This window comes from Schistocerca serialis, chromosome 9 (genome assembly GCF_023864345.2).
Source record: "Schistocerca serialis cubense isolate TAMUIC-IGC-003099 chromosome 9, iqSchSeri2.2, whole genome shotgun sequence".
Taxonomy (NCBI): Eukaryota; Metazoa; Arthropoda; class Insecta; order Orthoptera; family Acrididae; genus Schistocerca; species Schistocerca serialis.
This window is the reverse complement of record NC_064646.1, coordinates 174,714,881-174,740,968: the sequence shown is the minus strand read 5'-3', so window position 1 is coordinate 174,740,968 and position 26,088 is coordinate 174,714,881. Positions and strand designations below refer to the sequence as shown.

The 26,088-nt window shown below is 44.1% G+C and overlaps 1 protein-coding gene across 1 annotated transcript in view; it reads left to right on the top strand.

The window, feature by feature from the left end:
• Positions 1-26,088, top strand: part of LOC126419456 (uncharacterized) — a 39,918-nt gene that overhangs the window by 9,851 nt on the left and 3,979 nt on the right. The gene's annotated exons all lie outside the window — the stretch shown is intronic.

The window sequence follows — 26,088 nt, the reverse complement described above, 5'->3', positions numbered from 1 at the left end:
CTGATGGCGAGTCATCGGGCCTTTTGTGGATTCTACATGCCATATGAACAGCATGCAAGGGTGACCTGCAGGGATTGCTGGCACAGGTACTATGAGGCGAACGTCTCGCCCTGCCAGCAGACTTTACACAACCTTCTACGGATCCCACTCAGATGGACTTCTCATCACTCGTTCATTGGTTACACCAGCATATTTGCACAATTAGCATCTCGCCACAAACACCGCATTCAACACCATAGGTCTTTGTCCATAAGGATATGGCACTGTGCGATTATGTTATGTTGCAGGACGACTTCATAAGGGCCACCTTGTATCCTCCATACTTGGGCCCACTCAGTCATCAGCCTAGGGTCACAGACCTTAAGGTCCTATTACATGGTACACTGACGACAGTTTCCATCACCCGCCTGAAGCTGGTGTGGATACTACGGGATGACTACACCTCATCCCAGGCCACTACAAGATGATTGACTTGGACCCTCTCCAACTTGTTCCACTACAGAACCCTTGAATGGTACCTTGCTTGACAAAGAAACCTCCTTTGCGCTTTCTGGGCCTGCCGAGCCCTCTCCACTGTGCTGCACACTTGGTCCAATACAAGCAATACAGTATTTGTGTAACACTCACTGAGAAACAGACCGTCCATGTCCCACATTAAAGCCAGCCACAACGCTGCCTGTCGTGCACATCTGATTGCGTCAACACTGATATAGATCTCTGTCATGATGGGAATGCCTTGATAAGGCACTGAGAAAGGTCTTCCATGAACAGGGAGGTGGCAGTGCATAGTAGACGATGCTCATGTACGGATGTGTATGAGATAGATTGTTAATAAAGTGTGCAATGCATATTGTGCTGGTATCCTACAATCTTTCGTCTGATACTATCTATGTATTTTTATGTACAATCAAAACTTAAGTGCTCATTATATAATGACCTTGTGAGCAATGACACATTAAATTCTGATCAAACCTCCTTGCTTTGAGTCAGCTACTCAATTCAAATTACAATCAAGCACCCAGAGGCAGAAAAACTAGAACATTGGACATAGGATTAAAGCATCCTTCACCTAGCAAAAGGCAGAAGGAGACTATGTAGGAATTGGGCAGAACTGTTTCCTCCTTTTGCTAAATAACAGGTCTTCTAGTTCTGAAACGTAGTATAACATCCCACAGTTTATTTATTTATTCATCCATCGTTTTATATCAGTCCGGGATTTGGGATTTGTCATCATTATACAATGAAAATAAATAGCTCGAAGTAAAAACTACCTATTGGATTGCAGTTTCCTCATGCTTCTTACTTTGTAGTAAAATTCATATTGCGCTATTCAAAATGTGTAATACATGTAGTTTCACGTCATATGAAACACATGCAAAATTCCTTAGTATCCAAGTAGGTAACAAACTGAAGTGCAGTAACATTTTGAAGATCTAATCAATAATCTGAATTTATATGCTTTCCACATTTGCTCGGGTAAATATTACTGCTGTTGGTCCACTTCCAATCACTGTTCTGTTCCTAGATAATCTTCGACGAGTGTGCAGCTTTGAGCAGTAAAGTACTTTTTTTTTGCCTTGGGGATCATTGGGAAACCGAAGTTCTTGATGAAACTGTGTATGCATTCGTCTTGTCCATCCACCTTTCTTTTCTTACCCTTCCTCCGCTTTGGCATTTGCGGTCTCTCTTTTTCCTTTTCTTATTCTTCTTCTTCCTCCCTGTGTGTATCCGATGGTCAGCCCATGCATTTGACATGTAAGGCTACGGCCACACGAGCGTTTTTTTCACGCGCGTTTCTGCCGGCGTTCACGCTGACGTTATAGACCACTGCGTGTTGAATGGGGCTGGCCACACGAGGCGTTTTCGCACGCCACGGGCCCGCAAACTTCGGCATTCACGCTGAGCGAACGCTCTCGGGTGCATTTGTTCTGCGTGTTTTTCACACTGGGCGCTGGCCACACGGGCGGGAGACACGCTGCGGCAGAGTCCGGAACCTCAGCCCTTTCCTCCAACGCTTACCGACAATTACCAAACTGAAATCGTAGCGATGCCAACATATGCAACAGTGCGTGGGGCGGTATTATTTCAATAGGTGTTTCATAATAAAGAACATATGCAGTCTAACAATGCGTGGTGCAATATTATAAAAAGTAGGTATTTCATAATGAAGTAGCCACACATGTCCTATTTTTGGTTTTATAACACGTCAAATGCATGATAAATGTACGTGGTTTGAAAGCCAAAGTACGAGATTTTAGTTGTTTATGTACGAGGAAAAAAGTTCTATGGTTGGCAACCCTGCTCGGCAGCTCGCTGTTCAGTTTACGGACAGACTTTACCGTCCTCGCTTCGTTGTCATTGTAGCAGTCTTCTTGTATTTTATAAAGTGCCAGAATGGAGCATCTGGACAGTGAAATCATTATTATGGAAGTGCAGAAACATCCATGGCTGTACAATACAAGGGATCCGGAATACAAAATTAGAGAAAGAAAAAGATAATCTTGGCGAGCAGTTACAGCGGCCGTTCTGGGAGAAAAATGGGATGGAATGGATAACAAGCAAAAATCAGATCTAGGTAATTATAGACAGTAAATATTTTATTAATTGCTATAAACAGTGTACAATGAAATTTATACATGAATAAAATGTTAACAAGCCAGTACAAAAATTAGTCTTCATCTGAAGAAGTTTGCATAATGATCTTGCAATGGTACAGATCCTTGAGGGGAACAGAAGTAATCAGCAAAATGATCTCTGATACTTTTGCCACTGACCGTTCCTTTTGTCCCATGTGCCGGAATACTTTCAATTGTGCAAGTCAGTGCGTCTTCAAAATTGTAACCATCATGTTGTCTCACAAAATTAATCATCACTACGAAAGCTATTCGTCACAGTCCACAGAAGAGAGAGAGTCCACAGAAGAAAGAGAAGATGCTTTTGTGACACTTTTTGATTTTTAATTAGAAACTGTCAGGTCTTTCAGATCTAGATTTTTTTCCTTGGCATAAACATTTTTAATTAGTATTAATGTCTAAACAGAGAAAGAATTAAAAAATAAAATGTACCTTAAGGTTACTGCGAGTTTTTCTTCTGCACTGATACATTCACTCATGTTCGTGTTCCTTTTAGAAATTTTCTCTCCAATCATATTCAGAAGCATTTCAAATGGGTTAACCGACATCCTGTAGTATTGTAGTATTGTCTGGATTTGCCTTCAGTTTGTTGTGTAGAAGCAAGAACTTTCCTTTAGTTGATCTGTTGCTTAATATGGGATGAATCCAGTATTTTTTATTTTTTTTTTTCCTGCCGTTGTTTCCGACGACTATGTACAACTAACGCAGCACATACTGCAAGAATCGCATTCTTGTTTAAGGTATTTCCGCTCATAGTTGATACTAAACTGTGCACAGTAGATGTTGTCACATCTTGCACCAAAGCACTACTGGTGTTTCGCTGGGCTTCACGCCGCGTGAGAGAGGCGGCCAGGTGGCCACGGGTGTTGCGTGAATTTTGGTAGAAACGCGCGTGGAAAAAACGCTCGTGTGGCCGTAGCCTGAAGTCGGCGTGAATGCCGGCAGAAACGTGCGTGAAGAAAACGCTCATGTGGGTGTAGCCTAAAAGATGACGGGGTAATGCATAATTCCCAGCTCCATGTCGACAACTAGGGCTCATACTTACCCCTGGTAAAGGCCAGGCTCAGGGAAGGGTGATGGCCTAAGCTGGTACCTTCCTCTACGCTGATTAGTCCCTTTGTGTGGAATCCAGGAGGTGTGAACAATCACCTAAGTTGGACCAGCCGCCCGTCAGGGAGGAACCCCAGTAGGAAGGAGCGTGTCATGGAGATCCTGGCAATCACAGGGCATTTCTCGGTGATGAGTTCCTCATCTCAAAGACATTAATGGGTTGAGATGAAAGAATCGACGCCTCTCCTGGCTGCACCCCGATACCTTGTGATGTCACACATGGAAGATCTTCACACTTTCACGACAGCTCATCCATTTGTTGTTAAGAAGGGTGTAGACGCCGTTGCTGGTCCTGTGAAGCTCTGCCCTTGGTTGCATAGTGGGACCTTGCTTTTGGAGACGAATAGTGCTTTTCAAGCGCATAAACAGTGTAATGCAGCACTTCCCCACAGCTATACTGTTAAAGTAGAGATCCACTGCACTCTAATTTCCTCCCGTGGTGTCATATAGTTGGCTGCTCGATGGCCTGACCAAGGCTGAAATAACGGTATGTCTATCTGACCAGGGAATGACTGCAGTTCACTGCGTCATGAAAAGCGTTGATAAAGAATTAGTTTACATTCGACCTTGACGTACTTCTATCAAAAATTAAGACTGGCTACAAAGCTGTTACTGTTAGTTGTTATATCCTGACTCCCACTTGTTGCTATAAATCTTATGAAAATGCAGCCAAATGCATAACTTGCAGCAGAGACACTCATTAGGGTGAGTGTCCACCTCCTTCCCTTCACTGTATCAACTTATTCCATCCTTTCACTATCCAATCTACCTTAGTGAGAGAGCTGTTCAAGAGATCTGGGTGAAGGAAAAAATTCCTACTCACATTGGCCGGAAAATGCTGGCTAGCTGCAAACATTGCACACAACCCTGTGACAGTTGTACTACAGTTCTCGCTACACCCCCACTTATGAAGGACATGGCTATGCAGACTTGTGAGTTCAAGTTTAGTGCCACGGTTGTGAAATCGTCTCATCTTTACGTGCTATGTGTACACACCATACCAACAAACATTCGCCTGCACCAGCAAAATAGCATGCCTCACAAACAGAAGCATGGAAATCTAGAAAGGAGTACTCCTGTAATGACTTCCTGCACACATCTAGCCAGCGAATGTCTGGGTCTGCGCCTGACAAACGCCAAGGTTCTAAGCAGTCAAACAAAGCCAAATTATCTTCCTCTTCTCCACCTCGGTGTTCTCTTCAACAGTGTCACCATGCAGTACCCTCACCCGTTTCACTGGGACACACCGCCAACAACCAGTCTGCTGGCCAACCGAAGGTGAATACCGATGCCTCTGTCAAACTAATGGATCAGGATCTTGCAGCCTCTCAACCTGATCAATGCGCACTTTTGATTTCTGGCACTAGGAAGCCAATGCGGTGACTGTCCCCGTACTTGACCCATCTCTTGTGCATCATCGGATATAGTTATTCTCCAATGGGACATTTGCAGCATCAGATCCAATAGTGTTGAATTACAGTTCCTCTTGTGATCATACTGTCCAGTGGTTTTCTGCTTCCAGGAAACAAAATTACGCCCTCACAATTGCTTTTACCTTCCGTGCTTCACTTCAGTCCCTTTTACCTTCCCCCTTAGTCGGGGACTCCGGCTCATGAGGGTGTCATGTCACTCATCCGAGACGACATCTATAGTCACACCATTTCCTTCCACACCCAGCTTCAAGGTGTTGCTGTCTGTCTTTCCCTCCCCGGTTTCACCTTTTAACTTCACCCACATTTTTTTCCAAGTCCACGCATGCCTGTTCCCACTTGGACCTTTCAATCTATACTGCTCAGCATGCTCGTCGTCTTGAGTGGTTCGTTCTCTCCAGCACACCCTCGAGTGACCGTCTCCCCTGTGTCAATTGTTTGCTAACGCCTGTCCCATCTGTGCATCCAACCAACTGGCAGCTTTCCAAAGCTGGCTGGTGGTTCTACTCCTCACTGGTCACTTTTAGTAAGCACCATTTCTTCTGCATTGATGATCAAACAACGGAAAATCCAGGATGGAATTTTAACAATAGCAGAGAAGGAAAGTTGCTACTCACCATATAGCGGAGATGGTGAGTCGCGATAGGCACAACAAAAAGATTCACACAATTATAGCTTTTGGCCATTAAGGCTTTTGTCAGCAGTATACACACATGCACGCACACACTCATGCAAATGCAACTTGCACACATGTCTGCAATCTCAGAGAACCAGTTTCAGTTCTATGAGACTGCAGACGTGTGTACAAGTTGCATTGATGATCAAGTAGAATACTTTACAAACACAATCCTTATGGCTGCAGAATGTTCCACACCTCACACCTCTTCCTCGCTGTGACATGCCCCTGTCCCCTGGTGGACTGAGGCATGCCGCGATGCAGTCCGTGCATGGAGACAAGCTCTGCATGGAGACAAGCTCTCCACATTTTCCAATGCCATCTCACAATAGCAAACTGTATCCATTATATACAGTTACATATGCTGTGTCGCCACATTTTCAGGGATAGAAAAAAATTCTAGTTGGCTTTCGTTTCAAAGCTCGTTCAACAGTTTTACTCCCTCTTCTGTTTGGGGTAATGTCTGTTAGCTTTCAGGAATTGCGTTTCGTTCCGCAATTCCTGGTCTGACCATAGTGAACAATGTCATTGTAGATGTTCTTGATATCTCCAACACTTTGAGCCAATATTTTGCAGACTTTTCAAGTTCCTCCCTCTGAAACAGGCAACTAAGGCAAGGACGATATCTTTCTCCTTCCAGATTCATAAATGTTACAATGCTGCTTTTACTATGAGGGACCTCAAACATGCACTCTCTTCGTCCTGGTCATCTGCTCCAGGGCCAGACGGGTTCACATTCTGATGTTGCAACACCTGTCTCCGGAGGGCCTATGCTTTCTCCTCCATACCTATAACTGCATCTGGAAAGAGGGCACATTTCCCAGTTACTGCCGTGAGGCCACTGTCATTTCCATACCTAAGTCTGGTAAGGACAAACAACTTCCTTTCAGCTCCCACTCAATTTTCCTCACCAGCAGCATTTGCAAGGTGATGGGACATACGATTAGTGATCAGCTGGTGTGGTCGCTCAAGTCTGGGAATGCCCAGTATGAATACTGTAGGCATTGCTCTGCAGTTGATCGTCTCGTCACTTTGTTAACTCATACTCTGAACAGGTTTTTTGAGTTGAAGGTGTATGACACTTCCTGCAGGATGAGTATTCTCCGTATTATGTGTGAGTGGGGCTTCTGGCGTTGTCTGGCCCTTTTTATCCAGGAATTTTTAAAAGACCCTGTTTTTAAGGTACATTTGGGCTCGGCTCTGTCACACTCTTGTTAAAGAGAATAAGGTGCCTCAATGTGCTGTGCTCAGTGTCGTCTTATTTCCCATATAGCCATTAACCTTATTATGGACCGTCTTCCACCAAGTATCTCTGGCTCTCTTTCCATTGATTACTTTGCGATTTATTGCAGCTCTCAAAGAACCTGTCCACCTGAGCAGCATCTTCAGCTATGTCTTGGTCATCTATACTACTGGAGCATCAACAGTGGCTTCCAGTCTTCCACTGACAAAACTGTATGTATGAACTTCTGGCAATGCCGGGAGTTTCTTCCCCCGTCCCATGTCTCGCCCCACTCTTTCTTCCATTCATTGCATTCATTGGCTCAACAAAATTCTTGACGTTTGATAGGAAACTCTATTGGTCTTCCCACACCTATTACCAGGCAGCTTGTTGTACTCGCTTTCTCAATGTTCTGCATGTTTTATGTGCTACTGAGACGCCCTGCTAAACCCACAGGGCAGGACAGGACAGGTAGTGTAAGTTGTGGAAAGCCAATAACTTAAAGCTTAACCAAAATCAGAAATTTAAAAGGCAAAGCGTTAACTTAAAAATGTTCCTTAATTAGGCTGGAGGCCCAAAGAATGTGACACTTTAAGAGAAAACAACTTAAATTCAAAATCGGCTGAAGGCCCAACACTTAAGACTCAATAACATTAATTTTAAAGATGCCAGAGGCTTTACATAAAACGGTTCTTAAATTAGGCTGAAGGTCCAAACCATCTGACATATTAAGGGCAAAATAACCTTAATCTAAAAATCACCTAGAAGGCATACAAGTACAAACAACAAGAACAAACAAGAAAAGGCAGTACTCCCAAGGACACTCAGAAGGTCTGAGGGTCGGCTTGGAATTCAAACACTATCGCTTGCTTAGGTGAGACATGCAGTCGGCCCAACCATTGTCGATCTGATGACAGCCCAACCGACAGACAGTCAACGGACCCACCAACAAGCTAACCTCTGCTTCACCCGACCGCTTGTTGGTGGGTCCGTTGACTGTTTGTCGGTTGGGCTGTCGTCAGACAACACGGAGTTCAATGGAACAACATAGAAGGTATTGGCGCCCACAACCAATTACACATTGAGCTGTCAAACTACACACTGTGCTGCACAACGACAACACGCTGAGGAAAATACACTGCCTCAATTTACGTCAATGGCCAGGGCAGGTAACCGGAATGTTACTGGCCACAAGGCAGAAGATTCCACTGGTACACTCCAATTCAAATAACCATGTACAATTAAACTCCACTGGAGGGTGGCTAAAATTTGCCAACTTGAAAACACACGTTGCTCGCGGGGATATCCCAATGGCTGGCAATGAACTCCAAATGACACAATGTGAACAGTCAAAACTCAACTTTCATGTCCAGGATCGGTGAGCCACAAGCCTCGTAGCAATGGCGACAGCACCACACACTCTTACACCGCATAGAGGCCGCCAGCGGGCAGCCAAACAATGTGCCGCGGAGATTTCCTCACTGCACCACACCAACCAACCAACTCCAGGCACGGAAATGGTGAAAGGATCAAATACACTCCTGGAAATTGAAATAAGAACACCGTGAATTCATTGTCCCAGGAAGGGGAAACTTTATTGACACATTCCTGGGGTCAGATACGTCACATGATCACACTGACAGAACCACAGGCACAGACACAGGCAACAGAGCATGCACAATGTCGGCACTAGTACAGTGTATATCCACCTTTCGCAGCAATGCAGGCTGCTATTCTCCCATGGAGACGATCGTAGAGATGCTGGATGTAGTCCTGTGGAACGGCTTGCCATGCCATTTCCACCTGGCGCCTCAGTTGGACCAGCGTTCGTGCTGGACGTGCAGACCGCGTGAGACGACGCTTCATCCAGTCCCAAACATGCTCAATGGGGGACAGATCCGGAGATCTTGCTGGCCAGAGTAGTTGACTTACACCTTCTAGAGCACGTTGGGTGGCACGGGATACATGCGGACGTGCATTGTCCTGTTGGAACAGCATGTTCCCTTGCCGGTCTAGGAATGGTAGAACGATGGGTTCGATGACGGTTTGGATGTACCGTGCACTATTCAGTGTCCCCTCGACGATCACCAGTGGTGTACGGCCAGTGTAGGAGATCGCTCCCCACACCATGATGCCGGGTGTTGGCCCTGTGTGCCTCGGTCGTATGCAGTCCTGATTGTGGCGCTCACCTGCACGGCGCCAAACACGCATACGACCATCATTGGCACCAAGGCAGAAGCGACTCTCATCGCTGAAGACGACACGTCTCCATTCGTCCCTCCATTCACGCCTGTCGCGACACCACTGGAGGCGGGCTGTACGATGTTGGGGCGTGAGCGGAAGACGGCCTAACGGTGTGCGGGACCGTAGCCCAGCTTCATGGAGATGGTTGCGAATGGTCCTCGCCGATACCCCAGGAGCAACAGTTTCCCTAATTTGCTGGGAAGTGGCGGTGCGGTCCCCTACGGCACTGCGTAGGATCCTACGGTCTTGGCGTGCATCCGTGCGTCGCTGCGGTCCGGTCCCAGGTCGACGGGCACGTGCACCTTCCGCCGACCACTGGCGACAACATCGATGTACTGTGGAGACCTCACGCCCCACGTGTTGAGCAATTTGGTGGTACGTCCACCCGGCCTCCCGCATGCCCACTATACGTCCTCAAAGTCCGTCAACTGCACATACGGTTCACGTCCACGCTGTCGCGGCATCCTACCAGTGTTAAAGACTGCGATGGAGCTCCGTATGCCACGGCAAACTGGCTGACACTGACGGCGGCGGTGCACAAATGCTGCGCAGCTAGCGCCATTCGACGGCCAACACCGCGGTTCCTGGTGTGTCCGCTGTGCCGTGCGTGTGATCATTGCTTGTACAGCCCTCCCGCAGTGTCCGGAGCAAGTATGGTGGGTCTGACACACCGGTGTCAATGTGTTCTTTTTTCCATTTCCAGGAGTGTATATGTCGGCTGATGAGACAACCAACCAACAGTCGTCCCGCTCCAGTCTCGCTCCATCGGACAGTTCATGTGCGTCGCCAATGGTTGGCGAGCACTGGCTGTCGGCGTCTCACCGGTGCTCTGTCCCCGACTCACAGCTGGTGCGTCCTGACTGCAGTGCTGGTCCGTCCCGAACTGACTAGTCAGACACATAATGACCCGGAAAAACTATCGGTCACCCCAGAGGTGCTACGACAGTGCACTTATCAATATGCACTGCTGCTGCCGCTCATGGACAAGTAAGGCAGGAAGTTAGTGATGCCAGTAAATGGAATAAGAAAACGAGGTGGCAGTACCATAATAGAAGGTGAAAAACAATAAATGGGATGAATGTGAGCCGTGCACAGTTCAGGTACCTTAGGAGGAGGGGATCAGACCATCCTCCTCCGTTCATACTGGTCCCTTGTCCATTTGAAACTGGATTATGGATGTATCATATATTAATCCATATGTCAGTCTGTCTTAAGTCGTCTTAACACTATTCACCATTGCGGGTTACGTTTAGCCACTAGTGTCTTCTATATTAGTCCCGTTGAGAGTCCTTATGTTGAGGCTGCTGACTTAACCATTGTCCTACCGGCCCATCTTCTCTGTTAATTCCCAGAGTTCACTTTTGTTTACTGCTTTGACAGCTTTGCTTTACAATTGCTGCCATGTTCCCCATAAGTGCGCTGTTCAGCACCTTTGCTGATGTATGTGTTCATTTTGGACTCCATTCGCTTCCCAAGGACACCACTCCTGCCCTGGTGTATCACAGCAAGTTTCTCGCATTTTGACAGTATGGACAGCGTCTTCGTCTACACCGACGATTCCAACACTGACCATGGTTTTGGGTGTGCCTTTGTACTTGGCTTCTTGACGAGTGCTAGATTTTCACCACACACCTCCACGACGTTTATCATGCCACCCATTACATCTGGCAACATGGGCTTCCAATTTGTGTCATCTGCTCAGATTTGCTCAGTGCTATCCAGAGTCTTTGTGCAATGTACTGAGTCCACCCTATAGTACAGTGGATCTAATAATACCTTCACTCGCTAACTGTGGGGGCAGCCAACATGGTATTCCTGTGGGTTCCTGATCACGTTGGCAAGCCAGGGAACGAGGCTACTGATTCTGCTGTAAAGGCTGCAGGTCTCCTCCCTCAGCCTGCCAATCATTCTGTTCCCTTACATGATCTTCGTGTCACTGTCTGACATGTAGTATCATGGTAGTCTTCTCTCCAGGGGAACAAACTCTGGGACATTAAACCTTTCCCAATAGTATGGTTGACTTCCTCTCAGCCCTCACATCCTGAGGAGCTCATTTTAGCCCAGCTGTGTACTGAATGCTGTGGTTTTAGTCATCACCATTTATTAAGTGGTGACCTTGCCTCACTGTGCCTAATGCTCTCAACCTTTGACGGTATGCCACTTTCTGATTTGGTGCCATTTTTTTAATTGTTTACAGTTATATCTATGTTTGCCATCTACTTTGTCAGATTTTTAGTAGATGATGTGTGTTCTGTCAATTGTGTTTTACTTTTTATTCACTGCAGTGGCATGGTGAAGCAAATTTGATCCTCCCTGCGGGGACCTCTGCCATCTCAACAATGTTTTTAGAAATTTTCCATAGGTACACCCTTATCCTTAGTGGCTACTTTTTTAAAGTCGCTTTATTGGATTTTTGCCTTTTTCGTGTCAGCTTTTTATTTAGTACTTGTTTTTTCTTTCTTTATGATATGGGTACTTATGACCTTAGCAGTTTTTCACTCTAAAGCATAAAAAAAGCAACACACACATACACACAAAGACACAATCAAACAAACTTAACTCTGTCCGTGCTTGATGCACGTTCATGAAGATTGTTTTGGTTTGGAACTGCAACGGTTGGGTTCAACGATATGGGTGTCAAAAGGGGACATTGCAGCAATGGAGTTCTTATGGGAAGTTGGTGAAGCAGCTGAGAATTGAATGCAATCCGTAAGCTTTTGGAAACTGATTCAGGCAGATCAAGGGAAAAATGATAGAAAGTGAAATACATTTAAGTGAAAGTGAATTGCTTAAAGTTGTGTACAGAATACTAAGTGAAGTGTGAAGTACCAACACTTTTAATATTTTCTCAGTATACATATTTATGTTGTTCTGAAGTGAACTGGAATGTTTTTCGAAAACAAGTGAAGATGAAAGCGAAGTAAAATTGGTCTTTTTCAGCTAGTCTGTAGTTGAATTCCTTGACATTGTTTTGCATAGGCCTACTGTTTTGGAGCCACACAGTTCGGATGTTGCTGTTGTCGTCGTCTTCAGTCAGTAGATGGGTTTAATGACTACTTCAACCTACATCCACTTTGAACCTCCTTAAGGTATTCCTATCTTGGTCTCCCTCTACAATTTTTAACCCCCCCCCCCCCCCAAAAACAAAAAAAAAATTCCATGATGCCTCAGAATGTGCCGTGGAAAATGATCTCTTCTTATAATCAAGTTATGCCAAAACTTTCGTTTTCCCTCAGTTCTGTTCAGTACAGCCTCATAACTTATGTGATATACCCATCTATTCTCCAGCATTTGTTTGTAACACCACATTTCAAAAGTTTCTTTTCTCTTGTTGTCTGAATTGCTTATTGTCCACATTTCAGTTCTGTACAGTGCTGCACTCCAGATAAATAAAATCAGGAATGACTCCATTACACTTAAATTTATATTCAGTGTTAACAGATTTCTGTTCTTCAGAAACTCTTTTCTTGCCATTGCTAGTCTTGTTTTTTACATTCTCTTCACATTGACCATCATCGCTAACTTTGCTGCCCAAATAGTAAAACTCATCTATTACTTTTACTGTCTGACTGCCTAATCTGATTCCCTCAGCATCACTGATTTAATTTGACTGCATTCCTTTAGCCTTGTTTTGCTTTTGTTGATGTTCATATTATATCCTCCTTTCAAGTCATTGTCTGCTCCATTCAGCTGCTCTTCCAAGTCCTTTGCTGTCTCTGACAGAATTACAGTATCATTGGCAGACATCAAAGTTTTCATTTCTTCTCGCTGAACTTCAGTTCCTGCCCTAGATTTTTCTTTGATTTCCTTTACTGCCTGCTCAGCATACAGACTGAATAACATTGGGAATAGGTTACAATCCCGTCTCACTCATTTGTCAACCACTGATTCCCTTTCATGTTGCTCGACTCTTAAACTGCTGCGTGATTTCTGTAAAAGTTGTAAATAGCTTTTCACTCCATGTGCTTTACCTCTGCTGTCATCAGAATTTCAAAGAGAGTGCCACTTAGCGTTGCCAGAGGCTTTTCTAAGTCTAAAATTGTTATAAATGTGGGTTTGCCTTTCTTTAACCTATATTCTAAGATAAATCGTAGGGTCAGTCCCTCTTGTCTCTCCATGTCCCCGGAATCCAAGCTGATGTTCCGTGAGGTTGGCTGCTACTAGTTTATCCATACTTCCGTAAATTATTTATGTCAGTATATTTCAACCTTGACTTATTAAACTGATAGTTCGGTAATGTTCACATCTGTCAGCACCTGCTTTCTTTAGCATTGGAATTACTACATTCTTCCTGAAATCTAATGGTGTTTCCCTGTCTCATATATTTTGCACAGTAGAGGGAATAATTTTGTCATTGTTAACTCTTCCAAGAATACCAAAAGTTCTCTGGGTATGTCGTCCACTCCATGTGCCTTGTTTCAACTTTGGCCTTTCAGTGCTCGTTCAGATTCCTCCTCTACTGTTGTATCTCAAATCATATATTCATCTGCAACCTCTTCCCTTTCTATAATATTGCTTTAAATTCTTTTCCCTTGTATAGCCCCTCTAATCTGTGTGTATTCCTTCTACCTTTCATGTTTTTCTTCTTTGCTTAGCACTGATTTTTCCATCTGAGCCCTTGAAATTCATGCAGCTGTTTCTCTTTTCTCCAGTGGTCTTTTTAATTTTCGTATACATGGTAGGCCTACCTATCTACCCCATAGCTAAATATGCTTCTGTAACCTTTCTTCATTTGCCCCTGTTTTCATTTCTGTGTAGTCATTTTAAACTTTGACAGTCTTGTTTTTTAGATATCTACAGGGTGACTCATGAAGTTTTCCCCTGGTTGCTGGAGTTTATTCCTTAGGTTGTTTGGAACAAAAAATGTGAATACAGTAATGTGATCAGATCCATAATTAAGGAGTTTTAACAGAGTTCCGAAACATGCCGTGGTGTATGGAGCGCTACACTTCTGTTCACAAGACACACGATCAGCCTTGGGTATCCAAGCGCAGCAAGTGATAGCGTGTTTGCATAATGTCATATCGGCCACCGCACAGCAGTCGTCAACTCGGCGCGGCGTGCTACAACACGCGCGGCACACAGCGAGTACCACTGGCGCCGCACACGGTGTAAACAACTGGCGCGCCGGGGTTAGAGGCAGCGTACACACCACTATCAATACGGATTACCCTGGCGGCGCTGCCCTTGCCACCAGAGTGAGCAACCGTATAAGGGTGCCATCTACCAACACTCTGGCCGGACCTGCGGATTTAAGCGAGCTCCCTGAGCCCGTTTAACCAGCTCAGTCTTTGCCGATGACTGTGTTACTACCCGGCTGCTGGATTCACGACAACTGAATCGTACTGTGGCCTCCCTGGCTGGAAACTTTCAACGCGGCGGTATCGACTGGTTGGCAGTGGTTTGGACTTGTATTCTCTATTAGTGACTCTGATTTCTCCTTGGTGCTACAGCCAGCGAAGTGTTGTGTAGTCGAACTTGTTTTGTTTTGAGTGACAGAAGGTCAAATAAATTTGGTTATCACGGAATATTTGTTGTGTTATAGTGCGGACATAACACAACACATAACAACCAAGTTGTTTATATTGTAGTCACTGTTTACTGTTATTGTCTCCTGTGTACAGTACACTTTGCGATGCTGTAAAAGTTTCATCGAGGGGTATGGAGAGATGGTGTACATTTTGGGCTTCTGTGATGGTAATGCGAAAGCTGCTGTTGCTGAATATCACAGTCAGTATCCTAATCGTAGGATTCCGAGTGCCAAAACATTTAGTGGAACATATCAAATATTGCTAGAAACTGATACTCTTCCCAGTATTCGTATTCACTCCAAAAGACATCATGATATTAAAGTTCAGGACGCCTAGCTACCCAGTTGAACGTTTCACGATCTAAGGTATGTAGGAGTCTTCGTGAGAATGGACTGTATCCTTTTCATGTGCAGAAATTCACCATTTAGAGCCACATGATTGTGCCAGCCATTTGCACTTTTGTAACTGGTTAAATGGAAATTGGCAGTTCTATTGCTTCATAATGTTCAGTGATAAGGCAACCTTTACAAGAGATGGCATCAACAACATGCATGTCTGGGCCGATGAAAATCCCCATGCCATGGTAGTATCTCAGTTTCAACGCAGATTCAGTGTCAATGTCTGGTGTGGTGTTGTGTGTGACCAGTTACTGAGGCCGGGAAATTTAAATGGTCAGATGTACCAAACTTTTTACGAGAATACTTACCGCAACTTTTTGAAGATGTGCCTCTGGCAACAAGACACCACATGTACATCCAACGTGACGGGGCACCTGCACACTTCCACCTTGTGTTAACAGCTTATCTTTAATCAGCAATTCCCACATCGATGGATAGGTCGCGGGGGCCCTATCAACTGGTCTGCCGGATCCCCAGATTTAATACCCATAGATTGCATCTGGGGGTGGATGTAAGACTTCGTGTACAAAGTTTAGGTGGAAACATGAAAAGAATTGATACACTACATTTTCAATGCCGCAATGTCAATAAGGAATGAGACTGTGAAATTACAAAATACTACTCGTGCGGTTCACTCCCGTGCGAATCTTTGCCTTCAAATGCAGGGAGGAAATTTTGAACATGTGCTTTAAATCCACCCTGAATACAAGAGACTGCTACAAAATTGTTTAAATTAATTATTACAGTAGAGTGTCGATTATCCGAACGTCGGTCAACCGAACGACTGCTTAACCGAACTGTGTACCCGCTCGCACCTGTTACTCTCCCACCCTACTGTCCATCATCCCCCTCACTCCCAAACCAAGTTTCCCACAGTAGTCGCCGCACTGGGCCACCGCTGGCGGAACATTGCTTCTAATGGGGCCTTCACAAGGTGCTGCTGACCGGCCAGGCCGCCAGTCGCTTTGTTTCAACAGTCAGCACACTTCTATCGGCTTGGCACTGGCAGTAGAAGTAGCGGCAGTATCAAAGCTGTTCACAGCAACAGCTGCGCCAGCTTAGAGTTGAGGTGTGCCGCTCTGTGCAGTTTGAAGGATTGCCACGAATGTGATGAAGAAGGCGTTCGTGAATGGATGAATATTGATGGTGCAGATCCAGGACACCAAATCATGCAGGACAACGACATTGTAAACATCGTCACTGATAAAGATGATGCCGCCAGCATCTCATCAATCAGTGCTCCAGAAAGTGAAGATGAAAGTATACCAACAGCTTCTGAGGCGTTCACTTGTTTAGATACTGCCTTGAGATGGTTTGAAGCCCAAGATGAAAGTGACCAGTTTCAGATATCTGTAATGAAAAAAGTACGTGACTTAGCTACTTGTAAGCATGTAGGCTTGCTTAGACAGACCAAAATAAAGGTGTTTTTTAAATATTAATTTTGTATACTGTGTGTATTGTTCATGCAAAATGCGTATGTAATGTGTATATATTTTTGTTTAATAAACTGTGCCACATACTATATATTCCGACTGAAGTTGCCTTTGTATGGTACTTTGTAATACTAAAAGAGATGCCTGTTTTTATGAATAAATTTACTGTACAGTACTTCTTTTTGGCAAATAAACATGTACAGTTCGATTATCCGAACAAACCAGTTTTACAAACACCCATGTCCCCCAATTACTTCGGATAATCGACGCTCTACTGTATGTGTATTTTTGATAGTGAAATCCTCCAATAAAAGTTTTTTCTGCCCTTTTCCTCAGTTTTTCAAGTACTGTATCTCCTTAATTATGGATCTGACCTCATTACTTTATTTACATTTTTTGTTCCCTTCAGAAATGGGGGGGGATCCTCGTGACTCACCCTGTATATTCACATTCATCTACTTCATTAAGATTTTCTCCTTTCAACAATTAAATTCAGTATCTCCTCTCAAAGGGTTACTACTATACCTTGTCCTATTACCTATTTGCTCCTCTGCTGCCTTTACTATTTCATCTCTCGAAGCTACGTATTCATCTTCTGTTGTATTCCTCAGTTGTTGCTTGACGTTCCCTGTGAAACTCTCAACAACCCTCTGGTTCTTTCAACTTTTCAAGGTCTCATTTCCTTATTTTCATATCTGTTTGCAATTTTTTCCATCTTAATCTATGGTTCATAACTGTAAACTGTTATACAATTATATTATCAGTCATAAACCTTCCAGTGTTCCTGGTCTCTTCCATATATGTAACCTTCTTGTATGATTTCTAAACCAAGTTTTAGTTGTTATTAAATTAGTCTCTGTGCAAAATTATAGCAGGTGGCTTCCTTGTTTACTCCTTTCCCCCAACATGTATCCTCCTACTATTTTTCCTTCTCTTTCGTTTCCTAATACTAAATTCCATTCCCCCATTACAGTTAAATTTTCCTCTTTCTTAACTATTTCTCTTCTTCATCTGCAGCGCTAGTTGCCGTATAAACTTGTACTTCTGTGGTGGGTATTGGCTTTGCCGTCTTGGTCATGGTAATGTGTTCACTGTGCTATTCATTGTAGCTAATCCGCATTCCTATTTTCTTATTCATTTATAGCTCTGCAATTCAGATACAAAGAATATTTTCGTTCCAAATGTGAGCCATCAGAGTAATTTCTGGTGTGAATTCATGAATCTCATATAGTAATCTATCAAATAGGCTGGGGAAAGTGGACTCCATACTGGAGTACATTGACTTGTTTGTTTTCATAGTAGCTGAGCTGTTTCTAAAAGAAACAGCATTGCAGATTCATTGAACAAAAAAACAAAGTATTGACTTTATGTAACTAGCTTGCCATTAAATCCTGTTCAAAAAAAAGGCTTTATAGTCCATATTTTCAGCAAGTCACCACAAGTGTTGAAGGCCTTTGTTGGCAGAAGGCAGGTTTTCAAATAGAAGTTGAAGATGTTTGTTCTACAAGAACATTCAAAGTAGTAGTAATAATAGGATTGTTTTATTCGCCCAGAGATTATTTTTACAAGAATATTGGACAAGCCATGGCATTAAAACTAAGAACAACAAAGAAACTTAATTCTTATATACAGCCATTTCCATACTTCTAGGTCTAGTTTGACAAGAATGGAACAGGTAGTTGATCATGGCCTTACAGTAGGAACCATCCTTACCTTTACCTGAAGTAGTATTGGGAAACCATGGAAAACCTAAATCAGGCTGGCTGGATTGGAGTCTCGATCCTTCCATATACAAGGCCTATCCCTTTACGATAGTGTTACCTCTTTCAGTTCATTCTTGGTGTACAACAGTTTCGTTAATAAATTATTAAATAATGTAAAAGGTTAGTGTTCCGTTCATCCATTTCACATACGCACACATCAATGCCCTTGATAGTGTTGCTGTAATTCTCAGAAAAATAAATTGAGAACTGGGAAACAACAGTTAATGTAGAGAGGAGCGAAGCCCTTAACTTACCCTCATGTCTAAAAGACATCAGCCAATTATTCCACCAACTTTCTGCAGTCACTGTGCCTTTATCACATGGCATCCTGCTTGTCACTGTCGATACCACCTCCTTCTACACTAATATCCCCAATGCCTATGGCCTTGCCATACACTGCCTTTCCCAATGCCCGATTGAGTCCAAACTTAGAGCTTCCTTCTGGATAACCATGACCAACTGTATCCTCAACCAAAATTACTTCTCAAATGTGATTTGAGACTTTCTCGGCGTATTCCATTCGTGAAATCTTCTCGGGTGATCAGCTGAGTAAAGGCGTCGTCTTCTCGCAACGTTTCGAAAGGTTTCGTACCCATCATCTTCAAGCGAAGTGTCGAGATGCTGTGTTGCGCGGTCCTATAAAGGCTCCTGGACCAGTGACTGATTCCGGGCGCCGACCAATCAGGTACCTGCGGAATCGGCCGCCGCGCCAGTGGTGGAGGGTTCGCGGCGCGGACCGGGCGTCGAGTCCCTGCCGGTTCCTAATACGTCTGTGGCCGCTACCGTCTTCGTGCCGGAGCGTTCTCTTCTAATTTTAGTTATTGCGGGATTCCAAGCTGTACTAAGTTGGAAACCAGTGTCTCGTTTGATCAGGTTGCTGTTCAACCGAATTTCTACAGCCTCTTTGAAAACTGAATCCCAAAATCCTTTAGCGTCACACAGCTTCTTCGTACCCTCAAAGAGGAAGGTGTGTCCTTCGTTAAGGCTATGTTCCGCTACCGCCGATTTTTCTGTCTGACCAAGGCGTACATTTCTAATGTGTTCCGAGCACCTCTGCGTGATGCAGCGCTGCGTTTGTCCGATGTATTTCGTACCACATTCACATTCAATACTGTATACGCCCGGAGTCTGCAGTCCTAGGTGGTCTTTGACTGAGCCAAGTATGTCCTTAATTTTACTTGGGGCATGAAAAATTGTCTTGATGTTGTGTTTCTCCAGAATGCGGGCAATCTTGGCTGTTGGCGGTCCCGCGTATGGTAGAAATGCCAGGCATCTGGTCTCATCTTCTTCTTCTGGTGTGTCTACCTTCCTGCTCTTGTGTAGGGCGCGCGAGATTTGCCTCTCATTATAACCGTTGCTGCGGAAGGTCTTCCTTAGGTGTTGTAACTCTGCAGGTAGGCTGTCATCATCACAGATAGACTTGGCCCTGTGCACAAGTGTGTTAAGCACTGAGTTGCGTTGTGCTGGGTGGTGGCAACTCTCTGCATGAAGGTATAAATCCGTATGTGTCTTCTTCCTATACACAGCGTGACCCAAGGTGCCATCAGGGTGCCTCTTGATTAGAATGTCAAGGAAGGGCAAGCTTCCGTTTTCTTCCACCTCCATGGTGAATTGTATGTTGCTGTGTATGCTGTTGAGATGTCGCAGGAAGTCTTGCAGGTTCTCTCTGCCATGTGGCCACACGACAAAAGTGTCATCCACATATCTGTAGAAGGCTTTAGGTTTCAATGGGGCGGTGTCCAGGGCTATGTCTTCAAAGTGCTCCATGTAAAGATTAGCGATGCCTGGAGCTAAGGGGGACCCCATGGCTACACCATCCACTTGTTCATAAAATTTGCCTCCACACTTAAAGTACGTGTTTGTTAACACATGCCGGAACAGCTTTATTGTGTCCTCACTAAAGCGTGTTTCGAGCAGCGCTAGGGAGTCTTCCAGCGGTACTCGTGTGAAGAGTGAGGTGACGTCAAAGCTGACAAGAAGATCTTCTTTATCCAGGCGAAAGCCTTGTAGTACCTTCACAAACTCCGCCGAGTTCTTGACATGGTGCTCACAGTGACCCACGATCGGTTTGAGCAGTTGTGCTAGGTACTTGGCTAAACCATATGTCGGTGAGTTGATGGTGCTCACTATGGGTCGCAATGGAACTCCGTCTTTGTGGATCTTAGGGAGCCCATATAGCCGTGGTGGTGCCGGTGCTCTGGGGTACTAAAATTAGAAGAGAACGCTCCGGCACGAAGACGGTAGCGGCCACAGATGTATTAGGAACCGGCAGGGACTCGACGCCCGGTCCGCGCCGCGAACCCTCCACCACTGGCGCGGCGGCCGATTCCGCAGGTACCTGATTGGTCGGCGCCCGGAATCAGTCACTGGTCCAGGAGCCTTTATAGGACCGCGCAACACAGCATCTCGACACTTCGCTTGAAGATGATGGGTACGAAACCTTTCGAAACGTTGCGAGAAGACGACGCCTTTACTCGGCTGATCACCCGAGAAGATTTCACGAAAATTACTTCTCCTTTGAAGGTGTCACCTACAAACAGATCTGTGGCACAGCAATGGGCACCCTCATGGCGCACAGCAATGGGCACCCTCATGGCACCATCCTATTCAAGGACCCTCTAGAGGTACGCTTCCTAACCTCCCAGAATGCCAACCCATCATCTGGTTCAGATTCATTGATGACATATTCACAATTCGGACTGTGTGGGGACACTCTGCCCACAGCCCTCCAGAACCTAAACAGCTTCTCCTTCATTCACTTCACCTTGTCTGTCTCAATGCAGCAAGCCACCTTCCTTGATGTTGACCTTCACCTGAAAAATGATTACATTAGTACTTCTGTCCATATCGAACCTACCAACTACCAGCAATACCTCCACTTCAACAGCTGCCACCCATTCCATACCAAGAAGTCTGTTCCATACAGCTTAGCCACGCGTGGCTGTCACACCTGTAGTGACGAGCAATCCCTCCCCAAATATACCAAGGGACCAACCACCTCCCAAAGTCCTACCATCTGGCCACAAAGGAGCAGTCCCCTTGTGACTCAATACCACCAAGGACTGGAGCAGCTGAATCACATTCTCTGCCAAGGTAAGGGAAATATCCTACTCACTATGCTTCCCACCCCTTCCACAGTGGTATTCCACTGCTCAGCAAACCTACAGAATATCCTTGTCCATCCCTCCTGACAACCTCTTGACTCATGGCCTACATCTGTACATTAGACATAGATGTGAGTGGGCATACAACTAATAAGTTGTCTGTCTGCATGAATGGCCACCAACAAACTGGGACCAAGAGACAGCTGGACCACCTAGTTCCTGAACATGCTGCCCAACACAGTGTGCTCGATTTCAGCAACTGTTTCACAGCCTGCGCCATCTGGAACCTTCATACCGAAACTAGCTTTTCTGAATTGTGCAGTTGGTAAATCTCCCTGCAGTATAGTAAGAGTGCCCCAGGGAAGTGTGACCAGACTGCTGTTCTCTATATACATAAAAGATTTGCCAGACAGGGTGGGCTGCATTCTGCAGTTGTTTGCTGATGACGCCATGGTGTACGGTAAGGTGACTGTAAGAAGATACGAGACGACTTGGACAAAGTTTCTGGTTGGTGTGATGAATGCCCGCTTAGCCCTAAATGTGGAAAAATGTAAGTTAATGTGGATGAGTAGGAAGAACAAACTTGTAATATTCAGATACAGTATTACTAGTGTCCTGCTTGACACAGTCAAATCGTTTAAATACATGGGCGTAACGTTGCAAAGCAATATGTGGTGGAACGAGCTTGTAAGAACTGCATTAGGGAAAACAAATGGCCAACTTCAGTTTATTGGGTGCATTTTAAGAGTGTGTTGTTAACCTGTAAAGGAGACTGCATACAGGATGCTGGTGTGACCAATTCTTGAGTACTGTTTGAGTGTTTGGGATCTACACCAGTTTTGGGTTGAAGGATGACATCAAAGCAATTCAGAGGCAGGCTGCTAGCTTTGTTACTGGTAGGTTCAAACAATATGTAAGTGTTTGGAGATGCTTCGGGAACTCAACTGGGAATCCCAGGAGGGAAGGTGAAATTCTTTTTGAGAAACACTAATGAGGAAATTTAGAGAAGCTGGATTTGAAGCTGACTGGTGATAATTCTACTGCCGTTAACATATATTGCGCATAAGAATCACGAAGATAAGATACAAGAAACTGGGGCCCATACGGAGACATACAGACAGTTGTTTTTTACTCGCTGTATTTGCAAGTGGAACAGGAGTGGAAATGACAGGTAGTGGTACAGGGTACCATGCGCTGTAAGGTGGTTTTTGGATTATCTATGTAGATATATCCTATGTACCTCATTTTCTGCCCCCCACTCCAGCAATATGCAGCCTTCTGTTTTGCCAGTGCAGCCACTTGTCTTTTCCCTTTCTCTGCTTCTGTCCTTCTTTGCCGCCACCCCCACCCAAAAATAAAGAATACAAAGAAAGAAAAAAACACTGACTGCACCTAACAGCACTATCCTCTTCCCATCATGACTCTGCATGACCTCACAAACAGCACTAAACCTTCCCCCACCCTTACCCTACTTTCCATCCTCCCCCTCCTCCTCACCACCTCATGCTTCCTCCATACCCTCACCATCCATCCCAAATTGCTGCTCTCGTCGTGTGCAGTTGCTGTCTACAGGTTGCCCACAACAATCAGATTGGAAGAAGGCCTTTTTTCCGAAAGCTTAAATGTACAGTGTCTTTTCATTGTGTCTGTCTACGACTCAAAATGTTCCTCTATATGGTGAGTAGCAATCTGTCCTTTTCATAATCTTGTTGCTTATGTACCTGATACAGTCATCCTATTTTGAGTTTCCTCTGTTTCTCCCAAATTATCCATGTGAATATCAGAATGATCATGCAGTCACAGCTAGACAATTATTAAACTAAAATAAATTCTTATCCTCAGTGTATTATTATTATTATTATTATTATTATTGTCATTTTGGTATTCAGTTGCTCATCATTTTACTATTACATTATTTTGCTTAGTTGCAGATGTGTGATGATGTGGTTTATGATCTTATTTTATTCAAGTTGCCTACAAGTAAAATAAATGATGAGTAAAAACATAAGAAAAGCTACAATAAAAAGGAAAACATTAATTTTTGGAGAATGGCATGAGCTATAGATAAAATCTGAAATGTTGTAATTGGTCATGGACAGTTATATTGTTTTCATTTATCCTGTTGTTATTGTTGGGGTCTTCAGTTGGAAGACTAGCTTGATACAGCTCTCCATGCTACTCTTTTCCTTCACAAGCCTCTTTCTATTCAACTGCAACTTACTTCCTCTTGAACTTGCTTACTGTATTCAAGCCTTTGTCTGTTTTTCCCAGTTTCATCCCCCACACTTCCTTGTATTACTAAACCGGAGAGTCCTTTATGCTTCAGGATGTGCTGTATCAACCAGTCTTTTGCATTACTCAAATCGTGGTGGTGATGATGATGATGATGATGATGATGATGATGATGATGAAGTCCCATACTCCGTGACGGAGCGTAGGGGACGATGTGGGAGACCCGCACCGCTTTACTAGGCAAGGTCCTAGTGGAGGTGGTTTGCCATTGCCTTCCTCCGACCTTGATGGGGATGAATGATGATGATGAAGACGACACAACACCCAGTCATCTCGAGGCAGGAAAAATCCCTGACCCCGCCGGGAATCGAACCCGGGACCCCGTGCTCGGGAAGCGAGAACGCTACCGCGAGACCACGAGCAGACTCAAATTGTACCATAAATTTTTCTCCCATTTTGATTCACTATGCCCTCATTATGATCCAATGTACCCAGGCAATCTTCAGCATTTTTCAGTATCATTACATTTCAGAAGCTTCTCTTACTATTGCCAGTCCGTATTTTATTTCCTCACTAGTTCAGCCTTTGCCATCTATTTTCTTCCCTGAATAGCAGAAGTCATCTACTACCTTAAGTAAAGGCGTGGCCAAGATTTTTGCTCCCAAAGTGCGCTCGCGCTCAGCAAGTGCAGCCAAGCCTGCTCAGTGCTCCAGCTTCCCCCACCAGTGCGTTATTCCAAGAAGGTGTGCGACTGAGATGACTGTCTCCTGAAGGCTGCACATGCGAGAAACTAAGGAAGACGTATCTGCAACACAGTGCAACTACTTCTAAGAGGCAGATATTGCACCAAACTTTTGTAAGCAGAATTTTATCACTAGTGTTGATTTTCACCTTTTTATTTTTCTGCGAGAGCAATAACGCTTATTACTTAGAATGTTAGGCAGAGCTAACACAATTAGCAGTGCTACAAAAGCTTTACCTACAGGCTTTTAGCAATAAGTCGTAATGTTTATTAATTTATACACATTTTGATTTTAGAATACATAATGTGTCTGCATCTATAGTTTTTCATGCAGTGGAACACATGGAGTTATGCACATTAAGATCTGTTAAAACCGACTAAACGTCAGCAGTGCTTTGCCAATTTAATGAAAGAGAGAGAGAAAAAACTCTCATAAGTGTTGAACCATACATTGAAATAACTTTAGTAGCTTGTCTATGCATTCAAGAACATTGCTCTTGGGGTAATGTTGTATAGAAGTCTTATAAATCTCCAGACTGGACAAAATAGTCATTGAACTGGGTGCTACACTGTATGTTTAGTAGCTCAAGGTAGAAGTAAAGTGGTACATTACAAACAAAAAAATCAGTCTTCTGTTTGAGAACTCATGATGAAATGTTTAAATTATTAAGAAACATATTTAGTCATGTCTGGTCCGCAAATGACTGCCTTGAGTTCTGAGAAATGTTTCATATCATGAACTTTTAAGTTGATTTTTCCATAGAATAAATTTTTGTTTGATAGAATCAGTCTTTTGTCCGCAATTTCTGCTACCAAATGACACTCCCTTTGCACTAAGATACTTAATGAATTCAAAGAAATGATGATGTCGACCATCAAAGACTTTTTCACTACTTTACCCGTAACTCAGTTTTTTCCCTTATGGCTTCTTTCAATTCAGCCAGCATTCATTCTTGTTTCTCGGAAGACAAGTGCATTATTGTCTTTGTGGCTGGTGTAATGATGTTCCAGTGAATGTTTTTCCAGCTCATAATTTTGCGATAGCATGTTAAGCACTTTGCATGGCTTCAAACAATACGAAAAGTAAAGCAATTCCCATTTTGTCGCATTGAATGATATGGCTTCTCCACTTTTTTGTACTTGAACCACTGCATGGATGCCATAGTATTCCTGATGCAGAATGTAAATCTAGTTTAACATAAGTAATGTTGTCTGCAAACTGATTTGTGTTTGACAAGGTGATGGGACCATGTGTAATAGTGTCTGGCTGCAGCTTTCCTTTTCCTCCTCCATCCTCACCCCCACTTGCTGCTGTGCTAGGCAGGAGCACAGATGGAGCAGTTGCAGAACCCGTTTATCTATGCCTATTTTAGGGTATCATTTTCTAAATGAATTCCATTGACCAACATCACCTAACTTAGTTTGTCTTTCACACCAGTATCTTTGTTTTACTTTCGTTAATATTATAATCTGTCTTAGGGTATTTCTTATGTATTATGTATCCTGCTTGGCAGGTGAAAAATTTTTGGCGTGGTTGGTTCTCTCAATGAGCGTAATAATTTTGAGGGAA